Genomic DNA, 7269 nt, shown 5'->3' with positions numbered 1-7269 from the left:
CAGATTCGCGTTTATCTTTGAACGAATGAGTGTTACACTGAGGCCTGTACTCTGGCATTGGATCGATGTGGAGGGTCCGTCATGGTCTGGGGCGGTGTGTCACTGCATCATTGGACTGAGCTTGTCATTGCAGGCAATCTCAACGCTGTGCGTAACAGGGACGACATCCTCCTCCCTCATGTGGTACCCTTCCTGCAGGCTCATTCTGACATGACCCTCCAGCATGACAATGCCACCAGCCATACTGCTCGTTCTGTGCATGATTTCCTGCAAGACAGGAATGTCAATGTTCTGCCATGGCCAGCGAAGAGCCCGGATCTCAATCCCATTGAGCACGTCTGGGACCTGTTGGATGTGAGGGTGAGGGCCAGGGCCATTCCCCCCCAGAAATGTCCTGGAACTTGCAGGTGCCTTGGTGGAAGAGTGGGGTAACATCTCACAGCAAGAACTGGCAAATCTGTCCATGAGGAGGAGATGCACTGCAGTACTTAATGCAGCTGGTGGCCACACCAGATACTGACTGTTACTTTTAATTTGACCCCCCCTTGTTCAGGGACACATTATTCCATTTCTGTTAGTCACATGGGTGGAACTTGTTCAGTTTATGTCTCCATTGTTGAATCTTGTTATATTCATACACATATTTACACATGTTAGGTTTGCTGAAAATAAACGCAGTTGACAGTGAGAGGACGTTTTTTTGCTGCGTTTATATATATATATATATTCAGTAAAAGATGATGTATTGAGTGCTGTGCTGGAGCATAATCAAGGATTTAATGAGTGCGCGTAAAGGGCTACCCAAGCGCCTACCTCTTGTCGAAATCTGCCGTGTCAGATTGAAGAAACTGAAACTGAAAGAAAAAGACGTACCATTACACAACAGCTAACTACGGTAAGTGGTTTACTCAGCTTTGTCTTCTATAAAATCGTAACTAAATGATTTTAAACTCATTTTAATTTAAAATTGATTGGATATGTGTTAAGAGTCATACTTTTTTAAATTAAAGATTTAAAATGAACGGTCAATGGTACTTGGACGCGTTGATAGTTGGGCCGAATCAAAAGGAATGTGTAACTATATGAATACCGAAAGCTTTAAACTAGATCGTTTCAAACTACTTCATTTTATGAAGTGTAGCCTACACTCGTCAGTGGAGACGTTGGCTACATTTAGACAGCCAGCCCAATTATGATATTCTTCCACTAATTGATCTATCACAGCTCTTTTTCATTATTAACACATTTTCCACGACATTTTATACTTTACAGATTAGCGTCAATTTCTCCGACAGTCATGTGTGATGAGGTAAGGGGGACCCCATCTTCAGTGAGTCCTATCATTTGTATAAACAGGCGGCTGACCTAATGGAATTGAATGGAATTGTTTTTCAGGATTTCTCCTTAATGACAGACACCCAGGGATCACAAAACACCTTGGATGGAATCCTACATGCTATCAGCAAATGCAAGGTATATTTGACCAAAGAAAGGATATTGATTGGGAAAGCCCCAAAACTTGTCTGACTCCAGTCACACAAGTCATAGACTGTTCTTTCTGCTACCGCATGGCAAGCGGTACCCGAGCGCCAAGTCTAGGACCAAAAGGCTCCTTAACTGCTTCTACCCCCAAGCCAGAAGACAATGAAATGGCTACCAGGACTATTTACATTTGTTTTTACACAGCTGCTACTCGCTGTTTATCTATGCATAGTCACTTTACCCCTACCTACATGTACACATTTCCTCGACTAACCTGTACACCTGCACATTGACCCGGTACCCCCTGTATAATGCCTCCTTTTTGTTATTTTATTGTTACTTTTTATAATTGGTAAATATTTTCTGAACTCTTTCTTTGTTGGTTAAGTAAGCATTTCACGGTAAGGTCTACCTACATCTGTTGTATTCGGCGCTACGTGACAAAGTTTGAATTGCGAAATAAATGTAATATATATATATATATATATATATATACACACAGTGCCTTGCAAAAGTATTCATCCCCCTTAGCATTTTTCCTATTTTGTTGCAATACAACCTGTAAAAAAATTTTTTTTACATTTGAATTTCATGTAATGAACATACACAAAATAGTCCAAATTGGTGAAGTGAAATGGAAAAAGAACCATACAAATGGAAAGGTGGCTTGTGTATATGTATTCACCCCTTTTGCTAAGAAGCCCCTAAATAAGATCTGGTGTAACCAATTACCTTCAGAAGCCAGCATAATTAATTAAATAAAGTCCACCTGTGTGCGATCTAAGTGTGTGTGTGTGCGTATATAACTGTTCTGAAAGGCTGCACACTGCCAAGAAAATGGCACCACCAAGCAAGTGGCACCATGGAGACCAAGGAGCTCTCAAACAGTTCAGGGACAAAGATGTGGAGAAGCACAGATCAGGGTTGGGTTATAAAAAATATCAGACATTTTGAACATCCCACGGAGCACCATTAAATCCATTATTTAAAAATGTAAAGAATATGGCACCACAACAAACCTGCCAAGAGAGGGCCGCCCACCAAAACTCACAGGCATTAAGCAGAGAGGCAACAAAGAGACCAAAGATAACCCTGAAGGAGCTGCAAAGCTCCACAGTGGAAATTGGAGTATCTGTCCATAGGACCACTTTAAGCCGTACACTCAGCAGAGCTGGGATTTACGGAAAAAATCAAAACAAAAAATAAGCAAACACGTTTGGTGTTCACGAACGGCATGTGGGAGACTCCCAAAATATGGAAGAAGGTACTCTGGTCAGATGAGACTAAATGTCATTTTTGGCCATCAAGGAAAACCAAATCTGGCGCAAACCCAACACCTCTCATCACTCCTCGAGTACACCACACCCACAGTGAAGCATGGTGGTGGCAGCATCATGCTGTGGGATGTCTTTCATCGGCAGGGACTGGGAAGCTGGTCAAAATTGAAGGAATGATGGATGGCGCTAAATACAGGGATATTCTTTGAGGGAAACCTGTTTCAGTCTTCCAGAGATTTGAGACCGAGATGGAGGTTCACCTTCCAGCAGGACAATGACCCTAACATACTGCTAAAGCAACACTTGAGAGGTTTAAGGGGAACATTTAATTGTCTTGAATGGCCTAGTCAAAGCCCAGACCTCAATCCAACTGGAGAATCTGTGGTATGACTTAAAGATTGCTGTACACCACGTGAACCTATCCAACTTGAAGGAGCTAGAGCAGTTTTACCTTTGAAGAATGGGCAAAATCCCAGTGGCTAGATGTGCCAAGCTTATAGAGACATACCCCAAGAGACTTGCAGCTGTAATTGCTGCAAAAGGTGTCTCTACAAAGTATTGACTTTGGGGGTGAATAGTTATGCACGCTCAAGTTTTCTATTTTTTTTTGTCTTATTTCTTGTTTGTTTTCAAAGTGGTAGGCATGTTTTGTAAATCAAATGATACAAAAACCCCAGAAAATCTATTTTAATTCCAGGTTGTAAGGCAACAAAATAGAAAAAAATGTTTAGGGGGTGAATATTTCGTAAGCCACTGTGTGCGTATATATAGATATATAGAGAGAGTGAGAGAAAGAGAGGCTTTCTCTACTGTGCATAATAATTGATGCATATTTAACTCCTTGGTTTGTGAGTGTAGCCTATGGCTCAAGGGCCTCATAGAATCTGTGTTCTCAGGTTCAACACAATCAGTTGAAGGAGCAGGGACCTGTCCAGAGCCAGGATGACCAGGAGGACCTTGCTAAACAGTTCAGACAGCGCGTAGTCAAACTGAGGATATTCTGGAAGAGGATGACAACAATCAAGCCAGGGATGTAGACTCTGAAAGGGGTGTGACAAACTCTCATCGAAACCACTAAACCCGAAGATCAACACTAGGATTAACATTTGTCTTAGGATATCACTAGAGCCGCTTTTCCTATGGCCTTAGTGGCTTTTTGCGGGGTTGAGAGAGGTCTTGATAGAGGTTTGGATTCTGCTGAATGACTGAGCAGGAGTAATGTTTCTCTGCAGGAGAAGATAGACTGCCCTGCATGATGAGGAGAGCAGACTGAAGAGGGAGATCAGAGAGCAGAGGAAGAACTGCAGCTTGAGGAGGAGGCACCTACAACCTCAAGTGACTAAATCTGGGCCACACCCTAAAACTCAGAGCTGTATTATTAGTCTTAGGTGTGTGCACTAGTAGGTGTTGAGATTTGGTTACCTATTGAAGATGGTCTCTGGTTTTAGTACCACTGCTGCAGTGCCTCGAAAAGAAGTTGTGTTCACTGGAGAAACGGGTGATGACAAACACTTAATTTTAATGTGAAGCCACGTATAGTGTATCCAATGGAGGGAGGGCACTGCACTGATCACTTTTGAGGATGAGGAAGGTAAAACTGAAACCTTTACTCTGTCTAGCACCTATTTGATTTCTGTGGTTATTATACCGCCTTTCCTCCACAGTGGCCCAGAAGATCCTGAGCCTGAGGGAGCATAAGGTGGATCTGGGCGGGGATTGTGCCATCACTCTGGAGGCCAAGCTCGTACAGCTGCTGGTGCCCTGTCAAGTAGAGGTACAACCACAGAGACCCATCTCCATTCACTAGTGTTTAGGTGTCAGGAAGATGATGTAATGAGTGCAATACAAGGGCCTGAACAACACTGTGGCTCTGTTATGAAGAGTGTCATGTGCAGAATAACTTGGATGTGCAGAATAACTTGGATTACATCCAGTTAGTTTAGTTTATTTCATTGGTATGTATGTCATTGCATTCCTTTGTGTGAACCAGTGTCTGTGTGTGCACCTGTCTCTCAGATGGAGACCGCAGGTATGTTCACGCCGTATTCCTGGTTTCCAACCTGCCCAAGAAGGCCGGGGAGGACCGCTCGACAAAACTGGAGATCCACTTTGCCAAGAGCAAGAATGGAGGGGGAGGTGGAAGAGTCTGACATGCTGCATGATTCTGGCAACGTGGTCATCACTTTTATAGAAAACAATAGCACGCAAGTCAAGTTCCTGTCAGAAAATGTATTTTCTTCATAAATTGAAAAAGCTCAGACAAATGAATTTTCATACTGTTATTTCTGTCCATTTCTTTCTGACTTTATATAATGGAGAAATGTACAACTTTGATTATCTGAGCGTACTGTGCATTGTTTACCACAGTTGCCAAGGCTGACTGGCAAGCTGTGTACCTGATGTGGAGTTTGAAAAAGGAGGCACAGTGTGAAGGTGACTCCATTTCTGAACGGAGAGATCACAAGTTTCCAGGTAAGCAGATTTCATGTTCATGGCCATGAGTTTATCCTTTAACTCCATGACAACCATACTATAAAATAAGAACTTTATCATAGACCAACTACACTATCAGCAGAAATACCTTTATGCCTAGTGAAATCAATTCTGAGAGTAATGTTATAAACCATACACAGTATCAGCCTGGTTGTGCGCCCATTAAATTTGGTTACAAGTTACAACTACAATGGGATTGTTATTCAATTAGGAAACTCAAGGCCCTATACACAAGATAATAGGTGCTCAACTCATTGTTTAGGACTTACAGACAAGCTAGTCTAAACATTAGTGTCTAGAAGCTGTCTGCAGTAAAAGCACATCCTCCAATCTGACCCCTCTACCAGACACGGCTGTCAGCTTGTGGGCGTGCTTCATGCTAAGTTGACTGGCATCCCTGCCGTCATGGAGCAGGAGAACCTGCAGGACCTGCTGGAGATCCACTTCCAGAAGACCAGGAAACGGTGGGGGGAGGTGGACGCCTTCCTCTACAACCCCCTGGGGCAGCACACCCTGGCCCTGTTCGGAGTGACTGTCCCACTGAAGACCAGAGCCAGTGAGAGGGCCAGGCACTGATAGCCCTCCCCCAGTGAGCTCAACAGACACCTTTCTATTGCTGCTCATCTCAGTACAGGATCAGTTAAATCCAGCCTGGGGGATCTAATCCTGGCCTGCTATCAGCATGTTCTGGATAGAGGTATGATCTCATCTTTCAATCAAATGCTAATCTTAGGGGTTGGCACTGTGCCAAAGCTTTTGTCTGAAGTTGTCTTTTCCTGTTCAAAACATAATTTGGTAGAACCATCTATTTATATAGAATTTCTGATTATGCATGCAGATCATTTTAGGTGAAACGTTTTTAGTGAAGAAATCTTCAGGAACAAAAGTTGCCAAAAGAAATGTAAATTGGGTAATTTACAAAGACTAATTGAATATCTTTAAGTTAACATTTGAGAAGGAATGTGTATTCTACCATCTCTAAAGGTGTCAATATTTAGTGTTCTATAATCGTGAGTATTGTTTTCTGTCATTAGTATTGAATGAGCAATCCCGTACGGTAGAATCAGTGATTGTAATAAAGTCTGTCCAATGGACCAAGTCAGACATTACGATGGTGTGTGGTTCGTTCATTATTACTGAGAAGGGACTACACTGACAATGTGAGATTTAAGTTTTAATCGAGTAAAGTGCATGAGCATCAAAGCAGTACAAATAGTTTAGCAAAACCACATCCAGTCAGACAATGGACCACAGATGGAGTTTATTGTAAAATCTAGTAACAATGTCCCACAACAAAAACACAAAGATCCAGCAGGATAGCCTAGTGCAACAACTAAAAACAAGTTAGATCCACAGGACAACGACAGTCCACACACCCGGTCAGGCACTTAGGGAGGAATGGAGAAAACCAAGCGATATGAAAGAGGCAAATACATTAATAGAAAGGAAAGCAGCAGGATGAGGACATAAACCTGGATATACAGTTAATAATTGGGAAGACTGTTGTTCCAATTGACAAGAAAAACCCACAGACAAAAAAATAACTACTCATTGTTACCTTAAGTTTACATAATGATTACACACAACCTAGTGCAGAAGTCACAGTCTATAGCATCTATTGAACATGGTCTCTCTCGTACTCTGAAGTCTACATTATAAACTGGTTGGCTGACAGCCGTGGTTTATCAGACCGTATACCACGGATATGACAAAACATGTATTTTTACTGCTCTAATTAAGTTGGTAACCAGTTTATAATAGCAATACGGCACCTCGGGTTTGTGGTATATAGTGCCAATATACCACGGCTTAGGGTTGAGTCCAGGCACTCCGCCAATGCGCATATGAACAGCCTTTAGCCATGGTATATTGGCCATATACCTCGGGCCTTATTGCTTAAGTACATCATGTAACTATAGCTAACCTCTTTGTGTATGCTTGAGTTCACTTGGACCTTTCCATTTTAATCTCAATCTTTTCAACATCACTTTCTTAGTGGCATCTTTCCAATCCAGAA

The 7269-nt window shown here is 42.3% G+C and overlaps 1 pseudogene; it reads left to right on the top strand.

Moving 5' to 3' along the window:
- The first annotated feature begins 818 nt into the window (after positions 1-818).
- On the top strand, positions 819-5903 carry LOC135566401 (interferon-induced 35 kDa protein homolog; annotated as a pseudogene).
- Positions 5904-7269: the final 1366 nt, after the last annotated feature.

This window comes from Oncorhynchus nerka, unplaced genomic scaffold, assembly GCF_034236695.1.
Source record: "Oncorhynchus nerka isolate Pitt River unplaced genomic scaffold, Oner_Uvic_2.0 unplaced_scaffold_5178, whole genome shotgun sequence".
Taxonomy (NCBI): Eukaryota; Metazoa; Chordata; class Actinopteri; order Salmoniformes; family Salmonidae; genus Oncorhynchus; species Oncorhynchus nerka.
Note: the sequence above shows the minus strand (reverse complement) of the source record. Positions and strands in the feature narration are given on the sequence as shown.